This window comes from Chiloscyllium punctatum, chromosome 7, assembly GCF_047496795.1.
Source record: "Chiloscyllium punctatum isolate Juve2018m chromosome 7, sChiPun1.3, whole genome shotgun sequence".
NCBI classification, from domain to species: Eukaryota; Metazoa; Chordata; class Chondrichthyes; order Orectolobiformes; family Hemiscylliidae; genus Chiloscyllium; species Chiloscyllium punctatum.
In genome coordinates this window covers 71,114,751-71,124,457 of record NC_092745.1, presented here as the reverse complement: position 1 = coordinate 71,124,457, position 9,707 = coordinate 71,114,751, and positions in this window count along the sequence as shown.

Sequence of the window (9,707 nt, the reverse complement as noted above, 5' to 3'; positions counted from 1 at the left end):
TGTAGAAACTTAGCAGTTCTGGCAGCATCAGCGAAGAGAAAGTAGTTAACATATTGGGTCCAGTGACCTTTCTTCCTGAAATTGTTTCCTACCTACTGAACCAGAAGATCAATCTGGGGGTTGACCATTGTATTACAGTTATACCTAGGATGGCCATAATGTAAACAGGTCTCAGAAAAATGGCTGTCGATATGTGTGCAATATAATTATACCATAAGTACCAGACAGTACAAATAAATTTGATACTGTATCAGCATGCCAGGGGTTTTCAGTGCAATGATTATAGATTTCCTATAATACCAACAATAATTTCATCTAGATATTGCAGACTTGGCTGGCTTAATATTTTGAAGCTTTAAGTTAAGAATGAAACCGAAGCATGATGTTTTTGCATATTCTGGAAGATGCAAAGTAACTTGTCATTTGAATTTATTGTCCATTAATTTAAGAACCCAGTTCACAAATGGCACAAAAGCACATGACCTTTTTGGTTTGTTCATTTTAGTTAGTCTAATTATTTCAAAACTGTGCACTGAATTGATAGCAAATTTTAATGTTTGTTTAAACTGTTAGTTTCAGAATGAGAGGGGAAAAATGTATCAGCTGACCACCATTCAGCTCTAGGTTCATGTATTTAGTTGGGAGATGAATTTCTCCCCATTCCCATCACTGTACCCCACTGAACCATATTTTTGAACTTTGTTAATTCCAGCATTTAATAACTAGTTATTAAAGTGCTTACCAAGGAGCATAGTAACACTTAACATCATCAAAAACCTATTCGCGACACTGACATTTAGTCCAAAAAACCTAAGCAACTGACGATCTGTCGCAATCTATTTCACTTTTTATGACCGTGGTTACAATGTCCAGTGCTGAAAATGTGTTGCTGGAAAAGCGCAGCAGGTCAGGCAGCATCCAAGGAGCAGGAGAATCGACGTTTCGGGCATGAGCCCTTCTCCAGGAAGGGCTATCCTGAAGAAGGGCTCATGCCCGAAACGTCGATTCTCCTACTCCTTGGATGCTGCCTGACTTCCTGCGCTTTTCCAGCAACACATTTTCAGCTCTGATCTCCAGCATCTGCAGTCCTCACTTTCTCCTTACAATGTCCAGTGTAAAACAATGAACTGGGGCTAATTGTCAGTTGAAATGTAAGCTTCTGAGAAGTATATTTTTTTTAAAAACTAAGAAACATTTCCTTATTGATCACAAGCAAAACAAACCTGTTTTGATCGCTCAGTGATGTTTACATCAAAATAAAATGTATTAAATTGGAAATAATATTTTAAAGTTGTGGTAAGAATATAAAATAGAATATCCTTTATTGTCACATGTACTTCTGTACTGGAGTACAGTGAAATGTTTTACTATGCCATCTCTTATGGTGCCATTTTAGTTACAAGTACCTAGGTACAAACCTTACGTACAAAATAGGAATAAAAAGAAAAATAGTTGTCACTTCACAGTGTTTAAAGAATAAGTTAGAAGTAAGACATTGTCAAAGGATTAGCATTACCATCTGACCCCAGTCCAACAACCATCCAAGCCTCCTGTCAGCTCTGTACCAGCTCTCAGCTGCTCCAAGGTAAAGTCCAGGACTGCTTCCTTTGTGCCAGCTGCCAGCCAGGACTGCTTCCCTACGTTGGCTGCTGCTCCAGGATTACTTCCCTGTGTCAGCTGCTTTTCTGGGATTGCTTCCCCCCTCGCCAGCCTCCACCCAGGACTGCTATTACAGATGGAAATATTTTAATCAAATTGCCACGTATGTGTTATCTTTTAAAATGAAATGCAATTAAAATACTATTACAGTTCTTTATATGGCCAGAATTTATCTATACACTTAATGTAAACTTAAGTTTTACAGTGAATTCTCTTTTAAACCACCTGGTTCAGGCACTCTTACCAATGTTCAATATTTTAAAGTTCTTCCTTATTGAGGGAATGGCTTCGATGAACTGTGTGGGTGGTGATCTTGCATTCTCCTGTTTCTGATGTAGAGAGATAGAACAGTGATATACCGGTTCTGCATTCATTTCATTCATGACCAAACTAAATTCAACAACGTAATTTGTTCTTCCATCATACTAAGTTTATTGTGGAGCTATACGGAGGTTAATTTAATTTTAGTTAAATAACTGGTGACCCTATGATTCTTGAAATTTTTTTGTTTGGGTGTGAATACACTGGGAAACTTAAAAGATGAAATCCTCATTGCACTTGGACACAAACAAAAAAGAAGCGCATTGAGTAATGCTTCATCTTTGGGTGTGGTCCACATTTCTTTGCATTGTTGGTGTCATCTATTGTTGCATTTGTTTCGACCTAGCCCCAAGTGGCAGGTCTACAGTGGGCATTAGCAACAGTAGTAACCTAGACAGGGTGTTTTGATGTGGTGTAATGAAGGATAAGGAAATTATCTGATATAGTGATTAAGCAGTGAGGACTGTGAGAGAATTGAATGGTATGTGCAAAGGAGTGTCAGCTATGCTAACAGTGGCTTTGTAGCTGCTGTACTATTAGACTGCTGGTGGTCCTGGGCATTAAGACATCCAGCTGCTCTGGGAATGGTGTGCGCTAAGATAAAGATAGATTAACCATGAGGAACGCTGTAGAGATGAATTAGGTAATTATTGGTGCACATTTGGTAAATGAAGTCTCACCGAGCTTTGCGGTCAGACTCTGTCAATACTCAACACAGGTTGCATTTTGCCAAAAATAAGAGAGATTCAGTCTATTGGTATCTTCAAAGTAACTTGTGTTGTATCCTGATTTAAATTCAGATGCAAAATAATTAGGATTTAAATCCAATTAAATATAGAAATTAGATGCAAAAGTGTACAATTCTATGCCTTGATTGCCCTGCGATTCATTAGGATCATAGTTGATCTGATGGAACTTAAAATCCATGTTCTTGCTTACCCTGAATCTCCCACTTCATTGCTTCACAATAATTGAGCTGATTCTGCTTTAAATGTATTCAACAAAGCTCTGCTTCCTCCACTCTTTCAGGAACTGTTCTAACAACTCCAATCACTTTGGCAAATAATTTTGCTTCATCTCTGTTTTAATTGGATGGCCCTGGCTTTTTAAAGTACACACCTAGTTCTAGATAGTTCCATGAGAGGAAACATTTCACATACTCTATGAAGAACCATCAGAATGCCTCATTTCAATTTACATCCAGTAGAGACAAACCTAGCCTGTCCAAGCTTTCATTAGGTTGTTCAAGCCCCCCATTCCATGTATAAGTCTGATAAACCTTCTCTACACTCTTCCAATTGTGACAACGCTGCTCCTTTAACATAGTTATCTTGTCTTTGGTTTTGTTTTCAGAGAGGTCATAAAAGACACAGACTCCAAAAAGTCCAAATTGAAGTTTTTTAGGGCCAATTTCATTACACCTAACAGATACTGCCTCGGGTTGTTGCAAGTATTGGAACAGCATCATTAAGTTGGGATGATCTGTTGGGTTTTTGGAGAGGTTAAGTTGTTCAATATTCCGTTCTCTTATGTTTGTGTTTCATTTGTCAATCTTGTAAATAAATTGTTTTGTTTAAAACTATGTGGTTTGACCATGTTACACCTGCTCATGAAAAATCCATGTTACACCTGCTTAAAACAACTAGCAAAATTGGGGTCTGGGCTACTTGAAATGTTTTGAGGGGGTCTGGCCTGGTCCATAACACAATGCATTTGCATGCTTCTTTTAGTAAGGTACTGAATACTCTACATCATACTTTAGATGTGGATTCACCAATGCAAATTATAAATGAAGCACAACCTCCCTGTTTTTGTATTCCGTTTCTCTCATGGGTGGCACATTGGACTAGGGACCCAGGTTTGATTCTAGTCTTGGGTGACTGTCTGTGTGGAGTTTGCACCTTCTCCCCATGTCTCTGTGGGTTTCCTCTGGGTGCTCTGGTTTCCTCCTGCAATCCAGAGATATGCAGGTTAGGTGAATTGGCCATGCTAAATTGCCCATTGTGTTCAGGAATGTGTAGGTTAGGTGCATTAGTCAGGGGTAAATGTAGAGTAACTGGGAACAGGGTTGGATGGGATACCCTGAGGGTCGGTATGGACTTGTTGGGCCGAAGGGCCTGTTTTCACACTGTAGGAATTCTACGTTACTTCTAAATGATAGTGTTCTCTTAGCTTTCTGAATTGCTTGCTGCACAAGCAGTCCACGCATGACAATACTCAGATTTCTGGGATGTAAGGTTTTTAATCTTTCACAATTTAATTTTTTTATTCTTCCTGCAAAAGTAGACCATTTTACATTTCCCATATTATACTCCATTTGCCACATCTTTTCTCTCTCAACCTATCTAACTTTGTATTCTTCTTGTGTCTGCTTCACAACTTACTTTCCTGCTTACTTTTGTGTCATTAACAAATTTGACAGTCACCTGTCCCTTCTTCTAAATCAGTTAAATTGTAAAAGATGAGGTCCCCACATAAATCTCTGATATCCCTTGCTACATCTTGTAATTATTTCAGGACCAATTTGTGCGAACTGTCTGCTTTCTGTTAGGCTGCTGATCATCTTTGCCAATGTGCTACACTCCCAGCATAGCTTCAGCATATTTTCTGCAATAACCTTTGCTATGGTACCTTGTCAAGTGCCTTCTGAAATTCTAAGTACAGAGCATCCAGATGTTCTGTTTTATCCATAGCATGTGTAACCTTAAAACTCCAATTGACTAGTTAACTATTAGTACTGTTATACAATATTGTCATCTGTAGGATATGTTGGCTGAGTGGTTGTGTCCCAGAGCAGATTTGCTCTGGTGTAGCGGCCTCCTGATTGCTAAAACACAGATTGCTAACTTTGCCAAACAGCAAGGGATGCTAGGTACATTGGCCAAGTAAAACTCAGAAGTCACAAAATCCACACACCACAGTGTAAACACAGCAGCTGGGTGCTAGTGGCACCAACTTATTATAAAAAGGTAACAGCTATGCTGAGCAGATATACTCCCAACAACTTATCCACTAAACAAAGATAAACCACCAGGTCCTGCTACACGTGGGGGAAAAAAACAAACAGCATGCCATCCAAGTGATTGACATTCTTTCAAACAATTAAGTCAGTCTCCCTGACTGGCCACCTGCAGACCTCTTGGACCTTCTGAGGAGACCAGCATAGCAAAAGGCCTGCTGACTATCGAGAGAGAGGATGAGGGAAAGCTCACAGTTCCATAGAGAAAATGTGGCTATGCAAATCTACAAGAGACTTGGGAAGTATTATAAGCCTGGGGGTTGAATAGGATTAGAGATAATATTTTATGGGAAAAGCTATTGTAACTTGCTGCTACTGATGTTGGGACTGTTTTGCATTAATATCGGCTTGTGTTTGTAGTGATTTGACCGCTTTGGTATTGTGGCACACTTGAGTAAATTCATTCATAACATCCAGGTCAGAGTTGTCTAAATTGTTTAAGGAGGAAGTAGACAACAGCTGGATGTTATCTCTTTCATTAATAGCATCCAGCTTACCAATGTTTACTGATTATAGAATGTTCTTGTGTAAAGATCCACACCTTGATCGTGTGGATAATAACCAAGCAATCACTGGAGTATTAAGTTATTTTACAAAACAGTTAAGAAAACTACTCGGTTCTTTGTGAATTACAACTCAGTCACTGATTGATAGAATAATAAAAACAAGCAAACTGCTCTCCACATGGAAGAGTTTAAAATATGCCTGATTTTGCCCAGTAGTTTTGAATAACCAATAAAAGACAAGCTGATTTATTGGGGTTATCTTTTGTGCTCTGTATGGCAACATCTTAAAATATGTTTTGTAACATAACCTGTAATGAATTATGTGCCCACATCCCAAGGACAAGTTTGCAAATGAGTTTGAGCTAGCGATATGGAATTTAATTTTTTTAACGCTTGTTACAGAACCACATCATGTGCACTCCATGAAAAACCTTGAGACTGTATCTTTGTACCATAACAGTCACGCACAAGATTTTATAGACTCAAACATTATCTTTGTTTTAAATGGATTAATTGAGTTGGGCACACCCATGGGATTTATCGACTCTGCATTTATGATGCTCCCCGAACTTACTTTGAATTTTTCAAAAGTTAGTGCCCAAAGATATGTTTCAATTTCCACAGAGGCTGCTGAATGGGATAACACTGTCAGTCCTCTTACACAATAAACCTGTAAATAAGGTTATAGCAAACATGATTCTTTTTGGGGTGGAGTCAGACTCCAATAGCATTCAATGGACAATAAAGAATCTTCATTATTTGCTTACTCATCTGCTTGCTTTAAAATTACCATACCTTGCAAAGCTTTTATTTCCAAATTGGTTTTCTGATGACCATACATGGCTGTCCACTGATGGTCTACACCATCTTCCTCATACAAGAAAATTTTGATTTATAATCTTTGTTTTTATTTAAAGATAAACTACTTTCATTATCTTTTTGAATTATCTGTACACACAGGGAACATCAATTTTAAAAAATGGACAATATTTACTTGGCGGATGGCACGGTCGCTCGTGGTTTGTACTGCTGCCTCACAGTGCCAGGGACCCGGGTTTGATTCTTGCTTCAGGTATCGCTGTGTGGGTTTCCTCCCACAAATGTGCAGGTCAGATGAATTGGCCATGCTAAATTACCCACAGTGTTAGGTGCATTAGTGAGGGGTAAATATAGGGTAGGAGAATGGGTCTGGATGGGTTACTTTTTGGAGGGTTGCTGTGGACTTGTTGGGCCAAAGGGCCTGTTTCCTTTCTGTGGTGAATCTAATCTAATCTACTTTGTTAAAATCCTCTGCTGAGAGTATTCTAAATATTTGGTAGTAACATCTTGTAGTCCTATTTATTACCCCACCGATTACATATTCATGATTAGATTGAACTAATGAGATGATGGATTTAAACTGGAATCATCATTGTGAACATTTATTAATAACAGGCTGAATTTGTGCAGAGCTGACTGAGAGCAGGATGTGGTCAAAGCAACGCAGCAGAAACTGAATGACTCTTGCAGTCCTTTTCAAAATCTACTGTTCGTGTTAAGGTCTGCCTTCACTGGAGTTCTGTAAAAGAGTTGCTTTGAAATGCTTTATGTGCTGTGATTTTACCATCAGGATACCGAAAAAGTCTTCATTATGAAAATGTGGAGAGCTAGGTTCCTCATGTTTTTATCTGTGGGCTATGGTATGCAAACTGAAGCCTGTACTTGAGCCACCAGTAATTGTATAAAAGTCATGCAGTAGTGCACAGAAAACATTTTGCAATACTTGCAATGTCAGTACAGTATATATATAAATAAATATCACATTTAAACCTTGATTTAGAACAATAAGAAATGGGTCCACTGAACTTAGGGCCATTGCATCTTCTCAAATGTATATCATTTGTAATTGAATAGTATAAAATAATCCTGGAGTGTTTCTCTTCATTAAGCAACAGTACATTCAAAATTCATGTGCTTTCATGGCTAGTTCTCCAACAATAGAAGTGCTGTGGTGAAGGTTAGCTTCAATGTTACTATGTAAAGGAGAGGAATTCAGGGAACCTACTCCCATTCTCTTTCCAATGACCCTGCTGGAAATGGAGGGTATTAAGATCCCATTCAATAAAAATACAAGTGCATAATACTGATCTAAGATTCCACAAACAACAGTGTTTGTGCTCACCTCCCACAATTACAGATAGCAAGCAAATCTTAAGAACATAAGAAATATAAGTGGAGTAGGCTATTCAGCCCCTTGAACCTCTTACATAATTCAGGAAGATGATCTGGTAGTGGTCTCAACACCAGATTCCAGCATACACCCCAAACCTTGACTTCTTTTAGATTAAAAATCTAATTATGTCTTTAATATATTCAGTGACTCTGCCTCCATTACGTTCTAATGTATAGATCATCAAGACTCTGGAAAAAGAAATTCCTCTTCATCACTGTCGTAAATGGAAGAACTACCCCCTAATTCTAGATCACCTTAAATGGAGCTTGTCATATAAATTCCAAACATAGCAACCCAGTGAATTTTTCAAAAGTTTTGTATTTCTGAGTGAGAAGGGAGTTGAAGGTTATAGAGAGCACCCAGCTTAATGAAGTTAAGACCACACACAGGTTAGCCTGATCTAACTGGAGGAACAAGCTCAAGCATCTGAATGGTCAACCAATACTCTTATTATTTTTAAGCGCAGAATACTAAGAATATTAATGGAATCACGTGAAGTACATTTTAATACCAGAAGAGAAAGCTTGATCCTGTAGAATCATGATGAAGAATTTGTGTTTTAAAGCATTGATAAAAAGCTAATGTTCTTTGAAGTGCAAAATACTGACAATGTTCACTGGAGCTCCCGGGCTGTATGTCATGAGCAAGAAGGACAATGGTTTAAATTTGCAAAGGGAAAAAAATCACTTTGGCTTGTTCTAAATAAATCCTAATATCGGTCACAACACAGTCTCTGGCTCAACTTCCCTGTCCACACATTCATTACACCAAATTAAATACACAGAGAATAGTAAGCAGGGATTTTTGTTTTTTTTTTAATTTAGGAACAAAATTAAAGGACAAGCCAAGTGTTTGAAAATGCATGATATCATGACATAGAACCATCTGAAATGTCTATCTGTACTAAAATTGGGCAATGTTAACAATGCATAGGCGATGAAAGGACTTCACATGAAATATTACCCTACTGTCTTCAGAATACTGACTTGCCTGTGTATTTCCAATTTTTGAATCCTTTTACTCCAGGTTAAAATGCAATACAAAATTAAAAAGATTAATATTTTATATTTGGTTCAGGAAAGTTTTGAGATTCCAGGAAATTGTGCACACCTTATTTTACATAATTTGGATAGGTTTTGGCATGTCAAGTATTCCCAGTTCGAGACAATGAAGGAACTATTCCTGACCTGTAGAGTGTGACATAAATCAGGCAAGTCAGTGCACAAAAAAAACTGTGAACAAGAATTTAATCTGAATCAGCTTGCACCAGTGCTGTTCCCTTTCACAAAGAGTGCAGAACTGCTAGAGTTCGCCGTAAAAGGCACACAACACTGAACTTATAGCATTTTATAAAAAACACTTCAGTTTCAAAACAGGAAGTTACATTTCAACAGCTCATAACCACAATGCTGGAGAATTACTGGAAAACTATAAAATCAACTCTTACTAACTGGTTAATGGTGAAATTTAATTTCAAATACTAAGTTTTCTTGATGGCTGAAAATTAAAATAGTTTTATATTTGTTATATACAGTACTTCTTGCTTTTACAAATTACTTCTTACATCACATGCTGACATTAGCCCTTTGTGGCTGAGGTTTTATCTTCACATCTATATATGGAAGATAGTGCAAAAATATGTTAAAATCAGCAGCAGAACCACAGACATGAATGTGGAGATTAGTCAGTTGTAGCCCTAATTTGCAAGTATTACATTTTTCTCACTGATTCAGTCAAGGCAGAACCTAACTGATGTAGGAGAACCAAACGTCCTGTAATATGGCTGCATCAGCCACAGTTTGGTCTGTCCTGGTTCAAGGCTCTCTGATACTAATTCTGCAATGTATAAATGGGATGAGGAGATTTTGGAGCCATACTACTTCTAGGCTGCTCAGAGTGACATTGGCAGAGGTCCAAAGCAAATTGCAATCTGAAGGACAGTTTGACTCAATGAGCTGGGGAGAAAAGAGAGAAAATAAATATGCACATA